The sequence below is a fragment of the Peromyscus maniculatus genome, chromosome 4, assembly GCF_049852395.1.
Source record: "Peromyscus maniculatus bairdii isolate BWxNUB_F1_BW_parent chromosome 4, HU_Pman_BW_mat_3.1, whole genome shotgun sequence".
NCBI classification, from domain to species: domain Eukaryota; kingdom Metazoa; phylum Chordata; class Mammalia; order Rodentia; family Cricetidae; genus Peromyscus; species Peromyscus maniculatus.
Window position 1 is genome coordinate 102562258 of NC_134855.1, and position 27050 is coordinate 102589307.

The 27050-nt window shown below is 43.3% G+C and overlaps 2 long non-coding RNA genes across 5 annotated transcripts in view; one reads left to right on the forward strand and one right to left on the reverse strand.

The window, feature by feature from the left end:
- The window catches only part of LOC143272980 (uncharacterized), a 35410-nt gene extending 17168 nt beyond the window's left edge, over positions 1-18242 (reverse strand). Inside the window, exon 1 of the long non-coding RNA XR_013050719.1 lies at positions 18120-18242. This is a non-coding gene — a long non-coding RNA (uncharacterized LOC143272980). The remainder of the gene's footprint in view (positions 1-18119) is intronic.
- The window catches only part of LOC121828811 (uncharacterized), a 48204-nt gene extending 21566 nt beyond the window's left edge, over positions 1-26638 (forward strand). The window contains exons 2-6 of one of the 4 annotated variants that reach the window (XR_013050715.1): positions 3132-3220; positions 4826-4932; positions 5959-6008; positions 6574-6678; positions 26513-26638. This is a non-coding gene — a long non-coding RNA (uncharacterized LOC121828811). The remainder of the gene's footprint in view (positions 1-3131; positions 3221-4825; positions 4933-5958; positions 6009-6573; positions 6679-26512) is intronic. The other 3 variants (XR_013050717.1, XR_013050714.1, XR_013050716.1) reach the window with 3 other exon arrangements.
- Positions 26639-27050: the final 412 nt, after the last annotated feature.

Here is a 27050-nt window from a genome sequence, read left to right on the forward strand (position 1 = left end):
GAGTTGCAAACGCCAAGATTGGCTTTGCATAGTAAATGGAATAGAACAGCTCTGAACTATAGCTTACTTTTCCTGGTTTGGACTGACAGAATGATTGAATGCTTTTGTACAAAAATCAGAGCCTTAAAAACAAGGATTTGGTGAGATTGTAAAATGGTGTGCCACTTTGGCAAAACAGTCTGGTGGTTGGTCAAAATGCAAAACATTGTCACTCTGTTACTCAACAATTCCACCCTTAGGAATATAACCTCAAACTACTGAAAATGTGCACCTATGAAACATGTATATGAAGGTTTACAGCAGTGTGTTGCTAATAGTAAAAAAGTTAAAACAACTCAAATAGCTATCAAATACTGGAGAGAAATAAAATGTGGCTTATTCATACAATAGAATATTATTAAGACACAAAAATGAATGAGAAACTGACAGATTAAATGACTTTGGTGAACCTTCATAATTTCATTTGTAGATCTTTCCATTTCTAATTTATAAATACATTTGGGGTTATAAATTATAAATGTACTGCCTCCTGTCAACATTGTATACTTCTATTTGATGATTTATGTGTCAAATATTATATGGAAATGTTTCCAAGTATTTTCTGTATTAACTGTGAATGAATAGAACAAAATAAATTGCCTGTGATGGAAAAAAAATACATTCAACAACCAAAAGAGAGATATGGAACCACCAGAACCTAGTGATCCTACAACAGCTAGACCCGAACATTCCAATGTAGCTGAAACACAAGAAAACAACCTTAAAAATAACTTCATGAAGATGATAGAAGCCCTTCAAGAGGAAATGAAAAATTCCCTTAAAGAAATCGAGAAAAAGATAAACAAACAAAAAAAAATTGAAACCAATAAATCCCTTAAAGAAAGCCAAGAAAAAAAAATAATCAAACAAGTGAAGGAAACAGTTCAAGTCTTAAAAACTGAAATAGAAACAATAAAGAAAACACAAACTGAAGTATTCTGGAAATGAAAAATCTGGGTAAGGGAACAAGAACTACAGATGCAAGCATCACCAAAATAATACAAGAGATGGAAGACAGAATCTCAGGCATTGAAGACATGATAGAGGAAATAGATTCATCAGTCAAAGAAAATGTTAAATCCAATAAATTCCTAACACAAAATCTGGGACACCATGAAAACCTAAGAATAATAGGGGGAGAAGAAGGAGAAGATTCCCAGCTCAAAGGCACAAAATATATTCAACAAAATTACAGAAGAAAACCTTCCCAACCTAAATAAGGACATGCCTATAAAGGTACAAGAAGCTTACAGAACACCAAATAGACTGGACAACAACAAAAAAGTCCCCTTATCACATTATCAAAACACTAAACATACAGAATAAAGAAAGAATATTAAGAGCTGCAAAAGAAAAAGGCTAAGTAACATATAAAGAGAGACCTATCAAAATTACACCCACCTTCTCAATGGAGACTCTAAAAGCCAGAAAGAAGGCCCTTGACACACGTTTCACAGACACTAATGGACCACGGATGCCAACCCAGACTACTATACCCAGCATAACTTTCAATCACTATAGACAAAGAAAACAAGATATTTCATGATGAAACCAGATTTAAATAATACCTATCCACAAATCCAGCCCTACAGAAAGTACGAGAAGGAAAACTTCAACTAAAGGAAACTAGCTACATCTACAAAAATGCAGGAAATAGATAATCTTACACCAGCAAAACCCAAGAAAGGGAAACATACACACACTACCACCACCACCACCAAAACCAAAAAATAACAGGAATTAACATCACTGGTCATTAACATCTCTTAATATTAGTGGACTCAATTTGCCAATAAAAAGACACAGGCTAACAGAATGGATATGAAAACAGGGTCTATCCTTCTCCTGCATACAAGAAACACACCTCAACTTCAAAGACAGACATCACCTCAAGGAAAAGGCTTGGGGAAGATTTTCTAATCAAATGGACGTAAAAAGCAAGCCAGTGTAGCTGTCCTAATATCTAACAAAATTGACTTCAAAAATTAATCAAAAGGGATGGAGAAGGACATTTCATATTCATCACAGGAAAAATTCATCAAGATGAAGTCTCAGTTCCAAACATCTATGCCCCCAATACAAGGGCACCTACATATGTAAAAGAAACATCACTAAAGCTTAAACCACATATCAACAAACCTCACACATTAATAGTGGGAGACTTTAACCCATGCCTATTTATTAGAATCTGTCCACAATGAGTTTCCTACTTATAAAATCCAAATGAAAAATGTTCATTTACACATGGACAAACTGGATCTTTAGTCCAAGAATCAGACTCAGGACTCCCATCTTGAGCTCCATTAATACCAGCTGCATAACCATGGGGAAGACAACTCATTTCTTAGAATCCAATGTCATAATTTAAAAAATGGTAGAGATGTGTATAATTGACCAAGGGAGGTGGTGGAGTGGAGAGATATATGGCGCCCATTCCTACTTTGATGAGATCATTTGTGCTTTTTATCTAAGTATTAGGCATTGATCTTGGTTTTTTGAGAAAAGATAAGACCTTTTGTTTTGTTTTGTTTTTCGAGACAAGGTTTCAATGTGTAGCTTTAGAGCCTGTCTTGGATCTCGCTCTACAGTCCAGGCTGGCCTCGAACTCACAGAGGCCTGCCTCTGCCTTCCAAGTGCTGGGATTAAAGGCGTGCACCATCACCACCACCTGGCAACACTATTTTTCAAATGTCAAAAATTATTGACTTAGATCCTAAATGTCTTCTGCCTTCCACTGTGGCATTCTTTGACCTGTTTCCTATGATTTTCCTATCTGCTGTTCCTATCTTTCAAAAACTATTCAAATTATGCCCAGCTTAGAATGGTGTCATCTCTAAGTGGACATGAGAAAGAGCAGAAGTCTTGGAAAGATGATGATAAAGTTTCTCAGGCAGATTCAGGCACACAAATGCAGCATGCAAAGGGCTTTTCAAGCCTGGATTTGTGCACCCATCCACCATTCTGATGCCTACTTGGTACTCTCCATGAGTGAGGTCTGTGGCATCTGTCTGAATCATTCTTCCATTAGTCTATATGTTCAGCAGGTAGACTAGATCCATCATCCTGAGTTTTCCTCATCCTTTTGTTTACAGCCAAAATTAACAGCCACACAGTGGAAGGAAAATTCCCCCCAGAAGACATAAGACCTACTCATCTCGTCAGTATCCGAGTCTTAGCGTGGGTAAGCCTGACCCCGCACTCACGTACTCACTGGAGGCAGCTTCTGTTGGCTGAGGAATCATGTCCTTCCAAAATTCACATGATGGAATCTAATTGCCATCAGCACAGGGAGATCAGGTCTTTAGGAAATAATTAGGTTCTGAGGGAAGAGCCATTGCCGGTACGACTCTCACCCTTATGAAGAGGCTTTAGGAACATTCCTTTGCTCTTTCACCATCTGAAACCACAGCAAGAAGATGTCATCTAGGAAAGCAGAAAGCTGGGGCTGGTTCAGCTGATGTGAGCACTGGCTGCCCTTCCAGAAGACCCGGGTTTGATTACCAGAACCCACATGGTAGTTTGCAACTGACTGAAACTCCAGTTCCTGGGGATCTGAGGCCTTTTCCTGTCCTCCACAGGCACTGCGTATGTGTGGTGCACATACGTGCATACATGCATACACACCAACTTTGAAGCACTGGAACAGGCATGTATCACCATATCTGAGCCACAGCCACCAAGTTTCAAGCATAAGTGATAACATGTTTAGATTTTACTAGGGCAATCTTAACTGAGGGGGGTAGAAACAACACCCCCACCTAAGGCATGAAGTCTCTCTGTGCCCTGAACTGGTCAGGACACACTTACAGCAGCAGCTAAGTCAAAGGGCAGGCTTCAATGCAGCAAGCAAAACTCCGCATTGTCTTTTCCTGACCTCCGGTGAATTAAAATTCTGGATCCAGACCTTGGACCACTTGTTGTAACCTGATTAGTGGCTCCCCCTGATATCCCCTCACAGCTGGAGGGACTTGCTGCATCCACCCTGTGGCAGCAATCAGAACCTATCTCACCCAAGTTCCACAGGACACCTGTGTGATTGCACCCTGCTCCCGCTGAGCACAGCCTGCTTGTCTAGACCTCCTTCCCACCTGCCCGAGTTGTCTGAGCACCCCAGTGTGTGTATGCTCAGGGTCTTGGCCTCCCAATCTGTTCTATCTGAAATCAGCCAAGCCCTCGTTCTGGCTCCATGTCAAACCTCTCCTAGCTAAAATTGTAATGACATTGCCAACAACCATGAATCAACTCAATAGCCATCTGCAATCTGTAGTCCCAGATACATCCCAAACTGGCTCCCCGGGGAAAGAAAATGGAGGAAGCTTGGACCCCAAACCCTTTGCTTATGACTTGAAGTCTCCTCTGGCACCTCTGGCCCATAAGCTCCTCTGCTTCTGCCCAACAAACAAAGGCACCATCTGCTGACTCATGGAGAGCCAGCGGCAGGAAGTCATCCTCTTGGCTGAGAGTCATAGCACTGTGTAATTTTGGGAAGCACTCTCCTCTCATCTGTACTTGGAGCTAATACTGTTGGAACGGTCGATGCTTATGCTGGAAAGTTAGGGCCGCGCCTGTTCACCAGGAAGAAAGCCCCTCTGCCATAGCCGGTCACAAACTCACCTGCAGAGCAGAGAAGGATGCAAAGCTGGCCACCATCTCCATCAGCTTGTCCTTCTACCTGGACAGAGTTAAAGCCAGGTAGATTCCAGAAGCCTTTCTTGCCCTTACTTCCCCCAACCGTCCCATTTTCCCTTCCTTCCTCACCCGGAGATCCCTGGCTTCATGTTCACAGACAATTACACCATCAATCCATGATGGCCATTTTCCTGGAATCATCCCAGCAGGATGTGTGACTGCAGGTTCTTTCGTTCTGTGATGACTGTGACAGGTCGGCAAGTGGTAAGCAATCTCAGATCACTTTGTCAGTCTCCACGGCACCATGAACCATCTCCCGCTGGCACCTCAGCCCCCCATCTGCTTCCATTTTCTTCTTGTCTTGTCAATCACACGCCTCCATTTCATCAACCCCACGTGGCTCAAACTGACCAAGGAGATCCAACCTATCTTAAAGAACTCTTAAAGTTCTAGGAGAAAAAGAAGCAGTTTTCGCGTAGCATGGCAGGAGCCATGTGAGCCCGCGCTGATGTTACATAGAAAACAAAGCAAGTCTTAACAGGAAGCCAACAGAAAAAAAGCTAGAGGAGACTCTGGGAAGTGCCTGGGGTTTGGTCCCCTAAAAACCTTAAGAGGAGGGTTTTAAAAGAGGGGTAGGGGTAGTAGTAGTGTGCTTGGGTGATTAGGAAGGTAAAGCAGGTCAAGGAACTAAGTTTAGCATGTCTGTGGTCCCAGGTGGCACTGCTTTAGCCTGACCCACAGAGAACCCCACAGTGGAGACTGTACTTCAAGTTGATCAGTTAGTAGCTTGGACAACTCCTGGAATAAAGAGACGTGTAACTTCCCAGGCAGATGAGAATGCCACAGACTGTCCCCACTCAACACTGTCCCTCTGTAGGAAATGGAGTGCTATCTGTGAATAGTGACTCTGGGCAGGACATCAAGATAGCCTCTTCAAGGGGAACCAGAAAGTCCCAGAGAAAATAACAGTGTTAGGAGCATGAACCGTGGTTCACATCACTTCTCCTCTCTCAGTGGCTGTATTTTTCTGGGACAGTACTTATTATCACTTTAAGTGGTGGGGTTGTGGTGGAGAATGGCCCCCATAGGCTCATACATTTGAATACTGGTGCACAGTTGGTGGAACTCTTTGGGAAGGATTAGGAGGTATGACCTTGTTGGAACAGGTGTGTCACTGATAGTGGGTTTGGGGTTTAAAAAAAAAACTTGTGCCATTTTGAGTAAGCTCGCTTTCTGCCTTGTGGTTGTGTCTCGGGGTGCAAGCTCTCTGTTACTGCTCTTATTCCATAGCTGCCGCCATGTTTCCCACCATGATGGTCATGGATTCTAACCTTCTGAAAGTAAGTCCCAAATTAAATGCTTTCTTTCATAAATTGTCTTGGTCATGGTGTCTTAGCATAGCAAGAGAAGTAACTAAGACATTGGGTCACATTTCTTCCCTTGACAAGTAGTGATGCTAGCAATACCTTTGGAATGAGAAATGCACATAAAGCATGCAGACAGAGGCTGCAGCAGGCATAGGGAAGGCAGCCTGAAGCCAGTTCCCAGGACATTCGATGAACTTATAATGACCTCAGAGCAAGTCCCTGTCCGCCTGTGCATGGAAAACGAGGGAAAAAATAAACAAGAAGTCTCATGCATTACTGGGTCTTGATATTACCGGGAACAAATGTCCCAAGAGAGGCACTTTTGAGAGACACTTAGCCGGGGAGGGGGAGGGGTGTAATGAGAGAAGGATTGTTCCTTGGACATTCCCTGGAGTGGTTTGTGAGGGTTCCTTTTTAAAGGCAAACACTGTAAAGCGTCCCCCTAAGGAGTGGCCTGCTGTACCAAGGCTCTGAAAACATGTAGATGGAATTTCTGGGATTGACGATATAGCAATCAGCTGTTGTTCTTTTTTCCAAGCAGGAGCCCCAAGGGGGTTGGCAGCAATCTCTTCTCAGAACCATGGATAAGCAGAGAGCAGCTGAAAGCGACCCTCCTGCCAGCCCCAGAGGTACAGATGACCAGGCAAGTGTCACAGCAGACTGCACAAAGGGACACAACTGGCATTTAAGCTAACGATGCTTTCCAGCTCAGATCCCGTGCCCTTTGACCCCACACTATATTCCAATAGGTCAGAGCAGACCTGCTTGACTTCCCTAATGCGCATTATCCTCCCTGGTCAATAAAATTCCCTTCTGCCTCTGCGCTGACAATAGATGTGAAGGTCGGCTCATCCCCTCCAGCTGCAGCAGTATCCGAGCTGTCAGTGGGAATTTAAATTAAGGATATAGGTAATCATTTCACTGCTTTTAGGCAAAAGAGGAAGGATTTTATTGCTTTGGCTGTAATCACTTTCTCCTAAGAAAAGTGAAAAGATCTCTAGTCCCCCTGGGGGAACAATATTTTAAAGTGCCCAAGGGGGGCTAAAAACACATGGCAGCCTTAAGTGGTAAATTTGCTGAGAAGAAATTCAAGCCATAATGCATTTCTGGTTGCAAGCCACCTTCTTCCTCAGCCTTCGCTGTCACACAGCATCGTGTTTGGGGGACAGGAGGGAATCATGGTTGCAATGAAAAGACTTCTAAGCAGAAGGAAAGGAGTCACAGGAAAAGGAAGGGGCAAGGCTATGAAGGGATGATGCTGAAGAGCTGGGAGGGAAGAGAAGCCACAGTGAGACCTGAGGGCCTGGTCCCAGGCTGACTCTGCAGCTAGCCAGAGGGGCGACGACCCCAGTGGGTCCGTTAAACTCTGGGACTCAGTGTTCTTATCAACAAAGTGATCTGAGGCCGACATTCTCCAAGATCCTGGCTGCTTCCAGCGTTCTCTGAGCTCAAACATAATTTCGGCCCATAGCTGTTTGGGGGCGGGGCACCAGGGCTATTCCAGAGAGAGAAGATGAGAGGCACTGTTTGCCCTCAGCATTCCTAAATGTCTAAGGCTGAGCTGCATTGAAGTGCCACAGAATGTCCTGTCCAGCCTGCTTATTTTGAAGACGGAAAAAACTCAAGTGGGTTTTTTACTTGGCTTTTAAAATAAAACAAAATTTCCTTTTAGGTCCTATTTTATTTTCTCCCTCTCTTCCTACCTCCTTCCCCCCGCCCCCTTGACCTCTGTTGTCAACAAGAGACCTTCAAATTCAGCACAAATATTTTGAGATGACAGGGAGAAATGGCGCTCAGAGTCTATGTCATACTGCACTGATGGCGTCTGATATCCTGTTCTTGGAAGCTGAGCAGGACTGGGCCTGGTTAGTACTTGGATGGGAGAAATGGCTCTCAGAGTAGCTATTGTGCTTTTTAAATGCAGCCAGAACATTCACATTGTTTACTTTTTACAGGGAATTTCCAGGATAATTAAAGATTTAATTGCAAAATTCAAAACAAAGCAATGAATGCAAATAAGAGAATTGTGAGTTGATCTTCATTGTGAGAATTTCAGAACATGGCATCGAAGGCAGAAATGCAAACAAATAGATCAATTAATTGTAGTAACCTAAAAATCCAGCAATCATCACACCCAACCTACCTAAGATTTATGGTGGAAATGTACCATGCAGGTGGGTGGTAGACTAGCCTCATTAGTCTACAAAGGTTCCTTACACTTTCGTCAAAAATATGAGCATACGTGAAGAGAAATGAAGTATTTGAACAGGTAAGTCACAGAAGAAATAAAAACATCCCCCCCAATAACTACCAACTAAATATGAATTTAAAAGGCTGTCAGATGTGTGTTGCTCACGAGGTTGACAAGATTTGTGTTCTCTAGTGACTAGAGCAGCCTAGGTCAATGTGCTTAAATACTTCCAGGGAACCATGGGCAGGTAGAGCTAGCAGCATGGCACTGCACACACGTTGAGTATTTGCGTTGACCTGGATGCCTACCTGAGGAATTCCCTGTCCGGAATGTGTTTCAAGGAAGTGGTTAGGAGGCCTTACTAAAGCCCCTTTCCACACCTACTGCCTGTTCGCTGGTCACATCTGAGCCACGGATGACAGGACCCCCGCTGTGCAGACCCCTAGTGATATCACAGAGCATATATACGGCTTCCCCTCCATCCTGCATCCTTCAATCACCAATAGCATTGTGGGAAACAAACTCCATGCTATCCGTCTGCTCAGGCTGCTATAACAAAAGTACCACATGCTTGGGGCCTTAAAACGACGGAAAGGACTTTCTCACAATTTCGAAGGCCAGAAATCTAAAACCAAGGTATAAGGCACCTTCCTATCTTGTGGATTGTTACCCCCTCACTTCTTTGCATAGAGAAAGAGAGAGATCACTGGTGACTTTTCCCTTAAGGACACACCTATCAGAATCACATCCCCACAACCTCATTTAAAAACACTATAAATACAGTAAGTCCCAATACATCCACTTTGAAAGCTGGAGTTTGAGCATATGAATTTGGGAGAACAACATTCTGTCCGTGATACTCCGCTTGCACAAGATTTGTTGCTTCTTCAGTTGCTCACTTAGCCAATACTGATGAGGCAACTATCATCACAGAGCAATGCACTGTGTCTGGGATGTGTGTTTAGTACACTTATCTTTTCCTATGACCTACGAGGGTTCATGAATTGGTAAAAAAAAAAAAAAAAAAAAAAAACTGCTCATGAATGTTTTCAGCATCTTTAAACATAGTTGCCCGAACTTGGAAGCAGCCAAGATGTCCTCTTTATTTAATGAATAAATGAACCAGAGCAGCCTCATGATGGAGTATTATTTAGTGTTAAAAAAAAGTGAGCTAACATAGTTACATATTACCAAATGAAGTAGTGCAATCTGAAAAGCTATATACTATATGATTCTAACTATATAACATCCTGGAAGTGGTAATGCTGGAGAGACAGGGAAAAGACAAATCATAGCTGGGAGCTAGTGGAGAGAAGAGATAGAGAGCTGGAGCCAGCGAGGGGTACTTTTAGGACAATGACACTGTTCTGTGTGACAGTGGCGTGCTGAATACTTGTCATAATGCATTTGTCAAAACCAATTGAATGTGTAACACGGAGTGAGCCCTCATGTAAACTCTGAATGCTAATTAATGACCCATCAGTTTGTCAGTTTGCAAGAAATACACCACACTCATGCAAGGTGTAAAGAGGAGGAGGGGGAAGGAGAAGTGTGAGACCTCCCTTTGGGAACTTTGTACTTCCTTTTCATTCTTCAGCAAACTTCAAACTACTCAAACATAATACTTACTGACTTATTTTAAGTCTCCATGTAGAAGAGCAGAAGACACTGTTCTCCACATCCCTCTAATCCTCTGTGCCCCAGGCACTGAAAATGCTTGAGAAGCTCTGGATGTGGGTGTTTTAACTTTGGACCCTTGCCCTGGCCACTCCTGTGGAGCTGACTTTCCTCTGTGCAGGCCATACACACTGGACACAGCTTGGGCACAGATCCCCATGAGAACCCCTCTTAAACGTTGTTCTGTAGAGAGCTTCAGCTAGTCACCACATTTATCCCAGGAGAGGTCAGAGCAGGAGTGAAGAAAAGATTGACTGGAGCTCCATGTGATACAGCAAGTCAGCCCAGGATGCACCTTGGGAAGAGGAGGACCTGCCTTCCTTACGTCATCTTTGTTCTCTAACTCTCCCAGAGGCAGGAGACTTGGTCACTTACAGAATGACTTCACTCATAGGTCAGTGGCAGGAGACTTGGTCACTTACAGAATGACTTCACTCATAGGACAGTGGCAGGGAGGCTGAGAAAGAGCTCTGAGGAGTCCTAGCTGTTCTTGAGAATTTCTTTTCCAATTCATGCATAGAGACCCCTTGTCTTTCAGAAGAGAAAAATGTGAGTCTTTGCTTTGCTGCTTTATGAATGCAGCCAAGAATCTGTTTCATAACACGAAGATCATAATTTCAAAGCCCTTTCTATTCCAGCCCTGCACCAGCCACTCTCCCCAGTCATCAGACCTTCACATGGGCATGGCAAGGCGCATTTCCTCATGCCCAGTTGGCAGCTTGGCTGACCCTGGCTCCTCACCCCATCCTCCTGTTCCACTGCTGGCTCTCTGGCCACTGTGTGCAGAAACATTTCATCTGGCCTGGAAGGGCATGGCACGAGGGGACCATCCTGCTTCCACTTTTCTCTTGGTCACACAGATCCCGGCATTCATTGCCAATACCATTCTGTCCCTTAGGGGAAGTGACAAACCCACTTTGAAAAAGACCCAGCGATGTTCTCACATACAACAGCCAAACTGGCTTCTGGTTATTAGAAACTTATTGCAGACATTGGAACTTCAAAAAAAAAATACTGTAATTGCAAGGGTCTACCTTCATGTCTGAGCTAAGTCCTAGGCCTTTGTCATGTCCTACAACTAGATTCATAGTATTTAGGAGTCACTCCAATTGGAGAATGATATGATGGGGAGTCATATACGATGTCAGAGGCCAAGCCAACATGGCATTTCTCTAGCAGTCCCAGAGAGAACTACTCTGTACCTTTTCAAGGGTAAAATTACTGCACTGTAGCAATAATGAATATTTTTCTAAGTAGCCTTTGTTAATTAACCTCCCAAGCACCTATGTTCCTCCAAGTAACAATTCAGGCACATGTATGCTAGCTAGCAAGACTCGCACAGCCTATTATCTACCCTATCCAGGCTCCATGTAACCAATGGGAGCTGGATTTCTAGTTCATTAACAGTATTAAATCAACTCAGGTACGCTTGAGCATTGAGTACTTCCGTATCTACAAACTCATAACCCAAATTGCAAATGTATCCTTTGAACAAGGGCTGCAGAGCCAGGGCCAACAGAATGTGTCACTTTGGATCGACATGGCCTGTCTCCACAATCCAGACAGATCTGCCTCAAGCAGCTGAGCGGTCAGAGAGGACTGTGTGAGGAAGGCTCTCTGTTTTGTTGCGAAGATGCAGGGCTGTGAATCAGACCCTTCTTCCCTCATGTCTAGAAAACAGTATTCTAAGACTGGTGTATTCAAATAGCTAAAATACTTCCTTTCCAAGTTGTTCGTGAGAAGAAAGAGTTACGTTAGGAAAGCTCTAGAGGCTGCTAAGTTAGGGCAGCTATGTGAGGGTTTGCACAGCGAGGAAGGAAGTGCCTTCCTCTCCAGAACACAGATGCATCCAGCCCTACTGATTAAGTTGGCCCTCACTGGCTCTGGCCACAACTTTTATAGTCACATCTCTGGCTCCATTAACCACTGTCTATGTGTCCAGTTGTGTTAGCAGGTGACAGACTGAATGGGAGACGAGATTCCGCAGCCAGTAAAAGTCTTCTGTTCTGCCAAATCTCCTGGTTCCATGGGTCTGGCTTTTTTGTGCCAATCAGTTTTATTGACATAATTATTTGTCCCAGTTTCAGTATGTAATTGGATATTTTTTTTTCTCTGTGACTGTGAGTCCGTTATTTCTCTTTGATGTTAATTGTATGAAAAGGTTGAGAGGATAACTCTGTTTTCTCCTCTATCTAAAAGGAAGCAGGAATGAAAGCCACAACGAGGAAAAGGAAAGAATCTGATTAGTCAAATGTGGTTCGGGAAGATAAATGAGTGTCATCGATTGTGTGAGAGGATTCAATTCCTGGGTGATCCCAGCACTCAGAATCGTAGTTCAGCACAGGCCGTGTTCAGTGTCCCACTGTAGATCAGCGTTGATCTCAAACAATACACTGGTCAGAGTGCCTGGTGGGGAGGGGGACTCAATGTCCAACCTTGCTTTACGCAAGGACTGTCCTCCTTTGTGTTCACTGATGGCCATTTCAGATGTGAGAAACATCCAGATGCAGAGTGCTGAGATTACTACATGTACAGTTTTGCCCTCTGCATCCTGATGAGTCTGCACCACTGAGAACTAGCATTTCAGAGGCCAAAGAGAAAACCCTGGAAAAGACTCCACTACTTTCATTTTCATTTGTTTGGCATAAAAATATTCCACAACCCCGAGTTCACAACTCCTTCTGGCTATTAAATATTTGCTATGAGGCTCTTGTTATTCAGCTATGAATGCTTTCCCCCTGAAGTCTGCCCATTATTACCTGAAAAAGAATCCTGAAAAAAATAGTTCTACCCATCCCAGGCTATTAAGGCAAGAACTTCTCAATTAGCAAAACAGTGATTAGAAATTGAAGAATAGTTCCATGGAATTCTTCTTAAAATACCTAAACTCAAGTCATAACAGGAAGTTAAACAGGAGTTCATTAGTGTCTCTGTGCTGTAGATGGAGTGATAATTAGTATATCATACAGAGACCTGGATGGTCACACATAACCACACACGCAACAGAAGCCTTCTTTTCATTTTCATATAATGATCAGCTTCTCACTTAATTATCATATCTAGCCCATCCTTGTGGAGCACACCACGGTGTATTGAGTGCTTGATTGACGAATGATTTACACTATGCAGTTGCTAAAGATCATGATCGTAGCCATTTAGAAACTTATCTGTGCAATTTGCTTGTTGTGCCAAATCAATCAAAATATTTCTCCCAGTTTCCCTGTAATGGCTTTACCAAAGCAATTTAAATATTCTGCCATTAGTTATCCAAATCTGACTATTTGTTTTCTGAAGCCACAAAAGAATTTTAAATCTTGGGAGTGGGTAGAGATGATATCAAATCTCGTACACAGAACTCTATTTTTATTTTCCATAAGGAATTTCTCTGCACTTTGCTCTATAGATGATTTATATGATGTAATAGTGAAGAGGGAAGGCTCTCGATGAAGTGTAACAAACAGGGTGTTTGGCTAAGCTGGGCTCAGATGTTTCTAACAAACAGAATTACCAAATGAAATTTTACCCTAAACTAAAATTTCCTCCTCTGTATTACACAGGTGCTAGGGAGAAATTTAAGGGAATGGAGGGAAAGCAGTGTGGGAGAGGTACACGAATCGACTTGAAAACTGAATTTATAATTACTACTTGTAGCTGAAGCCATTGGAAGGATAATATGCTCCAGACATTGTACTGGCTAGTTTTGATACAAACTAGAGTCACCTGGGAAGAGGGAACCTCCATTGAGGAATTACATCCATCACACTGGTGTGTCGGCATGTCTGTGGGGCGTTCTCTTGATTGATGACCGACATGGGAGGGCCTAGCTCACTGTCAGTGATCCATACCTGGGCAGGTGGACCTGAGATGTAAAAGATGCAGCTGAACAAGCCAGAGAAAGCATGCTAAGGAGCAGCATCCCTCTCTTCCCTGGGGTCTCTAGTTCACTGCCGGTCTGCCGGCCCCCACCTTGAGCTCCTGCCTTGACTGGCCTTAGGGCTAGGCACCAATCTGTGCAGAAAATCACTAGGAGTCATTTCATTGACTTTGTTTTCTTCCTTCCTTCCTTCCTTCCTTCCTTCCTTCCTTCCTTCCTTCCTTCCTTCCTTCCTTCCTTCCTTTCTCTCTCTCTCTCTCTCTCTCTCTCTCTCTCTCTCTCTCTCCCTTTCTTTCTTTCTTTCTTTCTTTCTTTCTTTCTTTCTTTCTTTCTTTCTTTCTTTCTTTCTTTCTTTCTTTCTTTCTTTCTTTCTTTCTTTTTGTCATTCATGTTTTGTTCCATCCTAGGTTTCTGGGGTAGCCTGCTTCTGGGTCCTGGCCCTCAGGGGTGAGCTCCCTCTCAGGGTATGGCACTTCAGCTGTGCCAGACATCAGTTGGTCACTCCCAGAATTTCTGTGCCATCTTTACCCCCAGGACATCTTATAGGAAAGACAAATGGTAGGAAGAACGGTTTGTGGCTCATTTGGTGTCCCAGACCCTCCACTGGACGTCTTGCCTGCTTACAGGAGATGGCTGATTCAGGCTCTATATCCCATATTGCTAAGAATCTTAGTTACAGTCATCCTCATATATTCCTGGGATTTTCCATTGCTCAAGGTTTCAGTCTCATCCCAGAGATGCCCCCAGTTGCGGTTGTTTCTCCAGGTACTCTAATCCTCCCCCCCCCTGCACTGCCCCCATCTGCTCCCTCCTGTCCCATCCCCATTCCAGGTCTCACTCTGCATCCACTGGCAATGTCCATTCTATTTCCCCTTCACAGTGAGCTTCATGCATCGGCCCTTGAGCCCTCCTTGTTACTTAGCTTCTCTGGGTCTATGGATTGTAGCATGGTTATCTTTTACTTTATCCCAAATATCCACTTAGGAGTGAGTATATACCATGTTTGTCTTTCTGGGTCTGGGTTACCTCATTCAGAATGATCTTTTCTAGTTACATCCATTTGCCAATAAATTTACTGATGCCATTGTTTTTAACAGGTGAGTAATACCCCATTCTGTAAACGTACCACATTTTCCTTACCCATTCTTTGGCTGAGAAGCATCTAGGATTGTTTCCTGTTTCTGGCTATTACAAATAAAGCTGCTATGAACATAGTTGTGCAAGTGTCCTTGTGGTATGGTGGTATATCCTTTGGGTATATGCCCAGGAGTAGTATAGCTGGGTCTTGAGGTACATCGATTACCAATTCTCTGAAAAATCGCCATATTGATTTCCAAAGTGACAGTACAAGTCTGCACTCCCGCCAGCAGTGGAAGAGTGTTCACCTTGGTCCACATCCTCTGCAGCATGAGCAGCCACTTGTGTTATTGATCTTAGCCATTCTGATAGGTGTAAGATGGAATCTCAGAGTTATTTTGAGTTGATTTCCCTGATGGCTAAGAATGAGCAACATTTCTTTAAGTGTTTCTTGGACATTTGAGATTCCTCTGTTGAGAATTCTGTTTAGATCTGTACCCCACTTCTTAATTGGATTATTTGGTTTGTTGATGTCTAGTTTCTTAAGCTATTTAAATATTTTGGATATCAGCCCTCTGTCAAATGTGGAGTTGGTGAAGATCTTTTCCCATTCTACGGGCTTCCTTTTTATCCTATTGATGGTGTCCTTTGCCTTACAAAAGTGTTTCAGTTTCATGAGGTCCCACTTGTTAATTGTCTATCTTAGTGCCTGCTCAATTGGTGTTTTGTCCAGGAAGATATTTCCTGTGCCAATGCGTTCAAGACTGTTCCCCACTTTCTCTTTTATCAGGTTCAGTGCATCTGGGTTTATGTTGAGGTCTTTGATCCACTTGGACTTGAGTTTTGTGCAGAGTGATAGATAAGGATCTGTGGTGGTATTGGGTTCCCCAAAATATTGTGCACCCTAATAAACTTATCTGGGGTCAGAGAACAGAACAGCCACTAGATACAGAGGCTAGAAAATGGTGGCACTCATGCCTTTAATCCTAGCACTCCAGAGGCAGAAATCTGTCTGGATCTCTGTGAGTTCAAGGCCACATTGGAAACAGCCAGGCATGGTGACACAGGCCTTTAATCCCAGAAAGTGAGCCTTTAATCCCAGGGAGTGATGGCAGAAAGCAAAAAAGTATATAAGGCGTGAAGACCAGAAACTAGAAGCTTTTAGCTAGTTAAGCTTTTAGGCTTTTGAGCAGCAGTTCAGCTGAGATCCATTTGGATGAGGACTCAGAAACTTCCAGTCTGAGGAAACAGGATCAGCTGAGGAACTGCCGAGGGAAGGAAGCTGTGGCTTGTTCTGCTTCTCTGATCTTCCAGCATTCACCCCAATAACTGGCCTCAGGTTTGATTTTATTAATAAGTACCTTTAAGGTTCATGCTACAAGGATCTATTTGTATTCTTCTACATGTTGACATCCAGTTATGCCAGCACCATTTGTTGAAGATGCTTTCTTTTTCCATTGTAAAATTTTGGCTTCTTTGTCAAAAATCAAGTGTTCACAAAAGAATATACCTTTTTCTCAGCACCTCATGGGACCTTCTCCCAAACTGACCATATACTAGGCCACAAAGCAAGTCTCAACAGATACAAGAAAATTGAAATAATCCTCTGTATCTTATCAGACCACCATGAATTAAAGTTGGATTTCAACAACAACAAAAACAACAGAAAGCCTACATACTCATGGAAACTGAACAACCCTCTACTGAATTAGCACTGGGTGAAGGAAGAAATAACGAAAAAAAATAAAGACTTCCTAGAATTCAATGAAAATGAATGCACAACCTACCCAAACTTATGGGACGCAATGAAAGCAGTGCTAAGAGGAAAGTTCATAGCACTAAGTGTCTGCATGAAGAAATTAAAGAATTCTCAAACTAGAGACTTAACAGCACACCTGAAAGCTCTAGAACAAAAAGAAGCAGACATACTCATGAGGAGTAAATGGTAGAAAATAATCAAACTGGAACTGAAATCAATACAATAGAAACAAAGAGAACAATACAAAGAATCAATGAAACAAAGAGTTGGTTGTTTGAGAGAATCAACAAGATAGATAAACCCTTATCCAAACTAACAAAAAGGCAGAGAGAGAATATCCAAATTAACAAAGTCAGAAACAAAAAGGGGGAATGTAACAACAGACACTGAGGAAATCCAAAGAATCATTAGTTCATACTTCAAAAACATACTCCACAGAACTGGAAAATGAAAAAAAAATTTTTTTCTTTCTTTTCCTTTTTTTTTTTTTTGAGACAGAGTTTCTCTGTGTAATAGCTCTGGCTGCCCTGGAAGTTTGTGGACCAGGCTGACCTCAAACTCACAAAGATTCGCCTCCTCCTAAGCGCTGGGATTAAAGGTGTGCATCACCATTGCCTGGCCCAACAACTTTATTGATAGATGCCACTTACCAAAGTTAAATCAAGATCAGATAAACAATTTAAATAGACACAGTCAGAAACATCCTGCTCTCGCTGTTAGGAGTCTGACAAGAAGACCAAGTTGTACAACTGTAGCACAGATGCAGAGGACCTAGCTCAGTCCCATGCAGGCTCCCTGGTTGTTGGTTCAGTCTCTGTGAGCCCCTATGAACCCAGGTTAGTTGGTTCTGTGGGTTTTCTTGCGATGCCCTTGACCCCACTGGCTCCTACAAATCCTTCCTCTCCCTCTTCCCCAGGATTCCCCAAGTTCCACCTCATGTTGGGCTGTGGGTCTCTGCATCTGTGTCCATCAGTTGATGGGTGTCTTAGTTAAGGTTTTTTATTGTTGTGAAAAGAAACCATAAATAAGATGATTATGGTTTATAAGTGACATTCATGTGTCAAGTTGATAAGGAGTCAGTTGTGCTGGTTAGTTGTTTTTTTTTTCCCCCAACTATACATATACTGAATTTGCCTAGGAAGAGGGAAACCTCAATTGAGGAACTGCCTCCATAAGGGTGGTCTGTAGGTAGATTGATGGGGAACTGTCCTGATTAATGATTGAGGTAGGGGTCTCAGTCTACTGTAGGTAGTGCCATACTTGGGCATGTGAGCCTGAGATGTACAAAAAGGTAGATGAAGGCCGGGCGGTGGTGGCGCACACCTTTAATCCCAGCACTCGGGAGGCAGAGCCAGGAGGATCTCTGTGAGTTCGAGGCCAGCCTGGGCTACCAAGTGAGTTCCAGGAAAAGGCGCAAAGCTACACAGAGAAACCCTGTCTCGAAAAACCAAAAAAAAAAAAAAAAAAAAAAAAGGTAGATGAGTAAGCCATATGAAGCAATCCTACCTCCAGGTTCCTGCCTTGAGTTCCTGCGCTGACTGCCTTGGTAATGGACTGCACCCGGTAAGCTGAAACAGACCTTTTCCTTCCGTGGTGTTTGTCATCAGTGTTTTATCACAGCAGCCAAGATGCCAACTAGAACAAAAGGAAAATAAGGGCCTTCTGGAAGAGTGCTATCGAAGATAAAGTGAAAGAAAAGAAGGAAGTACTTAATTGAAGCGGCATGATTTAGAAATAAGAGTGTGCAAATGTGGACGTAAGAAACCATATAAACAGAGGCTCTGTATGTTTGGGAGAAAATACAGCATTCGAAAATGCAGAGACATCAAGTGCAGTCAGTGCCCAGTGAAAAATGGGATAGGATTGGTAAGTGGGACTTACAGAAAAAACCAAGTGGAGGGCAAGTCATGCACACCTTGTTTAAGCATTCTGGTCTTTATTCTAAGAGCAATGAAAGGCCACTAAAGGGGTTCTTTAAGCATGATCACATTTGCATTTAGATTACCCTGGCTTTATGCAAGAAATGAACTGGAAGAGGCCAGTTATTGAGCCAGCTAAGTTACCCAGGTGATAGATAATGGGGGCTTGGATCAGAATAGGATGAGAGAGAGGGAGGCAAGTAGACAGATTCAAGGTATGTGAATATTAGGCTTGGCGAAAGATTATCATCAAGTAGAGAGGTATGCAAGGTAAATTATCCTGTTTTCTCATTTGCATAACAGTGTTCCAGTTTGAATGTGAAATCTTCCCCTCCGGGTTCATGTGTTCAGATACGGGGTTCCCAGCTGGTGGTGATGCTTAGGAAAAGTGTGGTCCCTTTAAAGATAGAGTCTCCCCAGAGGAGGTGGGTCTTGGGATTTGTAGCAGGGCTTGCTTCCTGTCCAGCTTCTGCTCCCTGTTCCTGAAATGTGATCAAACCACCTCTTCATATTCTCACTGTCTTTTGCTGATATGCATTCCTTGCCAAGATGGACTATCTCCCCTCAGCTGTGAGCCCCAATAAACTTACTCTTTCTTAGTTACTTGTCACATATTTCATCATAATCACACACACACACACACACACACACACACACACACACACACACACACACACACCACAGAACTAAAACAGAGAATATTGGCACAAAGAAATGGGATCACTGCAGTGACAAACTTACTTGTATGGTTCATAGGTCTTTAGAACTGGTTGATGGTAGGAATGTTGAAATCATCGGAGCTGTAGGGCAAGAGAAGCCTTAGAATGCCATGAAAAAGAACCTGATGGGCCATGATGGTAGGGTTCTGTCGGAATCTAGTCATTAAATATAGTGCTCAAGCTCATGAAGCTTGAGAAGGGAACAAGAACTCTACAAGTAAATAAGCTACTGATCATTTGCATTATACTCAGGCAAATAATATGGCTGCGCATGCCCACATCCTGACTGTGAAAACTTAAATGAGATTAAATTCTAAAGTCATAGTCTGAACTCGTTGGTGAAGGAAATGTCAAGACAATGTAGCGTCCAGGTTGTGACATGGCTACTGTTCACTGCATTTACCCAGATTTCCAGTGAGACAGACTAAAAAGCAGAGCAGAAAAATGTGAACAGAGAGTTTGGCAAGGACAGGAGTGTGGGCGCAGTTAAAGTTGAAGACAGGACAGGTATGCATAGCTAGGGACTAATTCCATTAAGGAGAAACCATGAATTTTGCATGGAGACAATAAGATGGATGCACGGAGGGCATGACTCCACTCATCTAGAGATCCAGGGTAGAACAATGCAAATTAATTTTAAAGGAGAATGTCTGAAAAGATGAGCCTTCAGGGTACCCTGGGGGAAAATGAATGCCTAGGAAAATGCCTTTCCCAGGATTAGCCACAAAGGCACACAGGGGCCATTGCAGTTGTAATACATGGGGACCAGGCTGTATCTCAAGAAGGCAGCAGAACTTGACATCATCCCTGGAGTGCTTATTTTGAAGACATGCAAGATGCAATAATGAAATAGTTACAGAGGCTTGTGCTAAGGTTCCAGAAAGCCACTGAGACTAGAAAACAAATGACAGCATTGGCTTCTCTGCCCAGAGTTTTTAGGAAGTCTGTGCATGAAACTACAAAGAGGTCTAAGCTGAATTAGAGAAGCTACAGAATATTGGAGATACCAGAAACAGACTGCGTGCAGAGGCAAGCTGTAGGCACCAAGTAGACACAGTGTTAGAGAGAGACCTTGTCTTAGTTGTTTTATATTGCTGTGATAAAGACAATAGCCAAAGACAAGTTGGGAAGAAAAGGGTTTATTTCATCTTTCCGTTATGCACCACAGTCCATCACTGAGGGAATTCAAGATAGGAACTCAAAACAGGGCAGACGTGGGAACTGATGCAGAAGCCACAGAGGAGTGCTGCTTACTTACTGGCTTACTTGGTTTGCTCAGATTGCTTTCTTATAGCATCCAGAACCACCAGCCCAGGGGTGGCCCTGCCACTGTGAGTTGGTTCCTCTCCCATCAGTCATCAGACAAGACAATGCAGAGATTATCTGGAGCCTCAGAAGAGGGCTTTTGAACTTTGTACTTCTGAATGGGGTTGGGACTATAAGTCTATGGGAGCCTTTGAAGTCAGTCACAATATGTTTTGCTTTATGAGCTGCTCATGAGCCTATAAGGCTGGAGTGGAATATTTTATACAAATGTAAAATACTCTCTGTAGGCTGATGTCTTTGAGCACTTGGTCTCAAGCTGGTGTGGCTGTCTTGGGAGGCTATGGACCCTTTTGTTGAAACCTCACAAAACAAGTGGGTCTTTGCAGGGATGGGGGGCAGTTCTTGATTTCTTATAGCGTCACCTTGCATCTTGGGCAGTCTTTACCTCCTATTCATTGAGCTGCGAGCATCAGCGGCAGCAAACTCCCTCTGCCCCAGAGCCACCTGCCTGTATGCCTTCCCCACACTAATGCACTGTATAGTTTCAAACTGTGAAACCGACCTCCTCTCCCGTAAGCTGACTCTGGCCATGTATTCTATCCCATCAGTGGAAAAGCAACTAGGAGAAGGTGGGGTGGCTGTGCTGTTCACTGAGCTTCAGACCTTCACAAGAGGATCAATTTGGGAGGGAGTATGACTGTATTTGGGGATAAGTTAAAGTTGAAATGTCCTTGAGCCATCCTAAAGAAGACACAGGTGAGTTAATAGCTCCCTAGGAAGAGAGGGACTATTGATAAACAGACAAACAACATCATCTAGTGGGAGTAAAGTTGAAGTACAGGGCAGATATTAATAAGGTGTGTTTGTTTGTTTGTTTGTTTGTTTGTTTGTTTTGCAGGAATACATAGAATGGGGTGAGAAAAAAAGACTTGCAGATTTTTAGTACTGATTGGGTAGAGGGAATTATGTAAGAAAATGATTGGCACAGAGAACCCAGATAGCTAGAAGGAATATAGGAAGACTGCGATGTTTCAACTTCAAGGAGAAAGTGGGCTGGTCAGTGGAGGAGGGACTGGCAAGAGATGAAAGAGTCCTGAAAACATCCTTACCCATCACATCTGGAGGCCGGGAGGCCGTTCTCAGAGCTGAGTCCCAGCACAGCAGGGTCTGAGGCCAGCCTGAAGCAGGTCAAGGAAAGAGTAGGAGACCACCAACTACAGGCCTCTGGTAGAGCAAACCATGTCAATTCATAAAGCCCTGAGAGGATCTGTAGAAATAATTAAGGAGAACGGCTTTGTAAAAGTGTCAAGCCCAAGGAAATTCAGACTAAGAATGAGGTGTTAATGTTAATGTTAAATCTATACTAATCTTACACTGAAGCTTTATTAGTATTCCATAAAGCCAACAAGCCTTAAACACCAAACCAAAATATGATCCGACTACTTTTGTCAACTTAGAAACTAGCTCAGATCATCAAGCAGTAACTGATTGGCAGCTGGCAAGCAACTGGTCAAGTCAGACGGACGTAGAGTCTTTGGCTCTAGCCACCTCTGTAAGTATGGATGCCACACATCTTCACATGGAGGTGTGTCATCTGGGCTAATGTCAGGGAAGGTAAGAGAATGCTTCCAGGAGAAGGGTGACAAGAGGACCATAGGTAGCATAAAGGATAAAAAGCAACTGTGGGAAACAAGGAGCATGGCCCCTCTAAAGTGGCCACTGCTCATCTGTCCCAACAGGTTATATATAGTCCTGGGGGATTCCAAAGAAGTAGGGTTTAGTGCGAAAGATGCTGCTATGCCATTATGTCAGGACCATAAAGATACTTTTGGTTTGCATATGACTGGCTTACATTTGTTATTTAGGTATAAACTTGAACTTGATGGATGTTCAGGAACTCTTGCTTCCCTCAAGTCGCTATGGGCTTCTGAGACGTAGAGTTGGTGCAGCTCTCAGAGGGCTCCAAAGGGTTTCAGTGGGAAAGTGAGTAATTGGGTGAATAAAGAACATCTCATCAGTTCCCCAAATCTTCCTTCATAGTGTGTGGCATAACTAAGAATCTGCAAGTGTCACAACAGTGTTTTGCTTTTCTAGGTTAAGAAAGCTTTGTTTTTGGGGCTGGAGAGATGGCTCAGAGGTTAAGAGCACTGCTTGTTCTTCTTAAAGGTCCTGAGTTCAATTCCCAGCAACCACATGGTGGCTCACAACCATCTGTAATGAGATCTGGTGCCCTCTTCTGGCTTGCAGGGATATGTGCAGACAGAACACTGTATACATAATAAATAAATAGATTTTAAAAAAATTGTACTATAAAAAAAAAGAAAGCTTTGTTTTCATACACTAAGTGCACCAACACAGAAACAACCCGAAGCAGAGACCATGGAGGAATGCTGCTTACTGACTTGTTCTCCATGGCTTGCTCAGCTGCCTTTCTAATACATCCTAGGGCCACCCGCCCAGGGGTAGTACACCCCAACAATGGGCTGGGTCCTCCCAATCAACCACTAATAAAAAAAAATTCCCTACAAATGTTGCGTACCAGCCAGTCTAGCAGAGGCAATTCCCCGGTTGAGGTTCCTTCTTCCTGAGTGACTCTAATTTGTGTCAAGTAGAAAAAAACAAACCAGCACCAATGACTCCCTGCCAACTTGATAAACACATCATTATGAAATGATAATCTTCCCTTTCTTATTTATCTCCAAGATTTCATGTTAACATCACAGGGTAAAACACGGTCTAGATTTTAAAAGCCCACAATCTTTTTTTAAAAATGTTGTCACTTAAAAATTCAATGTCTCTTTAAAATACTACTGTCTCAACTGTGTGATCCTGTATAATCAGAAACGAGTTAAATGCTTCTTATCCCAACAGGTAAGAACCAGGTCACAGTTATAATAAGATCAAAGCAAAAGCAGAATGCAACAGTGTAAACAGCTCAGTGTCTGCTGTCTCTGACTCACTGTCTTCTGGTCTCCAAAGGGCTCAGGCAACTCCACTTGTGTCGTCCACAGCACACATCGGCTGTCTTGAGGGCTCAGTCCAGCTCCACTTCACAGCTGCCACTTTCCTTGGTGGTCATCTCACAGCCCTGGCATCTCCAATCTTCTTGAGTTCCCACCATAACTAAGGTTGCACCTTCACAAATGGCCTCCCGGCCTCTCTTCAGGGAAATTATGATCCTATTACTTAGTGCCAAGACTTACCTGCTCTCCATGACCCCCTCATGCCTTTAAAACCACTACCATGCAGAAGACTCTCACAGAATTGCCAGGTTCAGCTGCCAGCTTGAGATGCAGCCTTCTCACCCTCTAGACCACAGCTTCTGGGTGCTCACCCTGAGGAAATATTTCCCAGGAGATTTCACCTCACTGCTGCTGGTCTCTTATTAATCACAGCTGCTATTTCAGCCCAGCTAACCAGGATCTATTGTCCCAGAAAAGCAAAGGTTCCACTTCCACAGCTTCTTAACTTAATATATCACACAAATGGCCTAGATAGACTTTCTGTCTCCCTCAAACATCCCATAAGTCAAGGCCTTCATCATCCTCAGTTCTCTCAGCATTCTGATCTTCCAAGCTCCCACAATAAAGGCTCATTAAGATTTGAGCACTCCATCCCAAGGTTGCAAATGCCTCCACAATCCTTACCCAAAACAAACAAACTAACTACAAAACCAACCAACCAACCAAACAAACAACACCAACAAAACCCAGTCAGGACCATCAAAGCAGTATCCTATGATTTGGATACCAATTTATGTTCTAGTTTGCTTTCTGTTGCTGTGATAAAATACTGACAAAATGCAGGGGAAGAAAGGGATTATTTCACCTTTCAGGTTACAATTCATCCCTGATGAAAGTCAGGGCAGGAGCTGAAGACAGAAACTGAAACAGACACCACTGAAGAATATCAGTTACTGGCTTCTACATCTTGACTTGCTCAATTGCCTTTCCTACATAACCAGGATCACCTGCCAAGGAAACGGCACTGGCCACAATGGGCTGGACTCTCCCACATCAGCCAATGTGTTAGCTTCTTTTCTGTTGGTGTGACAAAACACCATGACCAACACAAATTATAAAGCTGAATTGTACTCATGGTTTCTGAGGCTTAGAGTCCATGATGGCATGGCAGCAAAAGTGGCCGAGAGCTCACATCTTGATCTACAAGCAGGAGGCGGAGACAGACATACTGGGAATTGCATGAGTTTTTGAAATCTCAAAACCTGCTCCCAGTGACACATTTCCAACAAAGGTCAACTCTCCTAGTCTTTCTCAAATAGTTCCACAGACTGGAGACCAAATGTTCAAATATGTAAGCCTATGGGAGCCCATTCTCATTCAAGTCCCCATAGTCAGCAGCCAAGAAAAGGCCTCCACAGATGTGCCCACTTGGCCCATGTGACGGCAGCAGCTCCTCAGCTGAGATTCTCTCTTCCTAGGTGACACTAGTACTTGTAAAGTTGACCAAGGCTAAGCAGAACACCATACAAATGCAATGAGTGTCACTGTGGCGTTTTCATACTCGTTCTTATTGATCCTCTTACTCTACTCCCCTTATTTAGACAAAAGTCTACCAAGTGAGGATGGGCATCTCCATACTCAGGCTGTCAAAGCTGGTTGTGGTTAGAGAACTCTGCCTCCTGGTCATGATGCACGAGTAGTGTAAGTCAACTGTCACTCAAGAGCTCATCTGCTGGTAAATAGCCCAGACCGAGTCTAATTCTGTTACCTTTGGACTCTGTCTGGGCCCCTTCTTTGAAGGGATGAAGCATTTTAGCCATCATGAAGATGGTCTTTCTGTACTTGACTAGTGTGTTGAGGAAGAGGTAGGTTGATGTGTGTTCAGGCTGATGGCAGCATCATATTCCCTTTGGCTATGAATCTCTGAGACTCTGTCTCACTCCTCAGGAGAAATTCAAACTGTGACTTCCCAAACTGTGCAGAATGCACAAAAGTGCTGAACAGGGCCACTCTGCTTTCCTATCACCCTGTTGTCCCTTGGACTTCACATCTGTGGCCCTCTTTCCGGGGTCAGTTCCTGCCAGGAATGACAATGTGCAGACACTTGCCAGAGTCTTATGAGGAATAGTACAAAGAAGATTTTTTAGAAGAAAAAAAAATGCTTATTTTTTTCATAAGAGTGCCAAGATCCCACAGGAAGGAAGCTGCGGCAGCACCTTGAGTTCAGAGCATGTGTGTCTTATGAATCGTCACAGGGCAGGACCGGGCCTAATTTAAAAATAAATACATACATATAGAAGGCCTTAGTACTGACAGTTTAACATGGTCCTGGTGGTCCCCCAAACACCAGAATGATTTGGGTGACTCCAGGGATAAAGGTGAACCATGTGACTACAGCTCTGGCACTGTGATTTGTGTGAGGACAGTGGCACTCCTGGCCAGCAACACCAATCACATTTTGAATAGGTCCTTAATAAGTGCAAATCCCTGGGACTTAAGCCAAATGACTGATCCAAAAGACCTAAAATGGGCCCCACAAATGTGGATTTTTTAAATAACAATTCCAGATAATTCTGAATCAAATTTGACTTTGAACCATTGATGAGAACCACCTGTTTCCCCAAATCACTTCCTATGCTCAGAGCTGAGTCAACATCATGAACTGGTGTAAATGCAGAAGCTGAGTGCCCATTAGAATAACCAGAGGGGTTCCCATGCAGTGGCTACCTGAAGACTGTGGCCTTGCCTTCTATTATTTTATTTATATATGCAATTACAGAGATGAGCCATCAGGATTAGAAGATGGTTCTTGGGGATCATTTTAAACTTCCACCCTTTTGCCAGATTGTCGAACTCATAAGTAGTAATTTCATTTTAAAATCAGTGCCTCTAATTCTAAAATGTTTGGAATAGCCAATTGTATTAAATTGTTATTTTCTATATTCAAAGTGCTAATATCATCATTACAAATACTTAAGCTCTATCAATTTTTGGAATTTTTTTAGCTTGACATTTATTATTTCTGTTTATAGTGTACCCACGCAGACACAATATGGATTCTCCCAGCATCTGAGAAGAGAACACCTTAGGAAGGCAAAAATAATAAAGGATCAACTTTCAAAGCAGTGCTTGGAAGGATTTAAATACGCACCACTGAACTAGAGTCATTTTTCTTGTCTCAGCGTCTCAGGCTTAGCGTGGCTGAATTGCTTCCTGGATGTAGCGTCGTACAATAGGAATTTATCTACATTGAGATGGGGGGGGGGGAATAACTTTTCAATCTTGAAAACTGAGCTAGTGATCATTAAGCTGTCCAGGGAGAGCTCATAATAAAACATCCGTTCACAGTTAGAAGACCTGGGACATTTGTTTACTTTTGCTGGATAAGTACCATCCATGTTCTCTCCCTCTGTCTGTCTGTCTGTCTGTCTGTCTCTCTCTCTCTCCCTCCCTCCCTCCCCCTCCCTCTCTCTGTCCCTCTGTCAGTCTCTCTTTCTCTCTGTCTGTCTCCCCCTCCCTCCCTCCCCTCCTTCCCTCCCTCTCTGTCTGTCTCTCTGTTTCTCTCTCCCT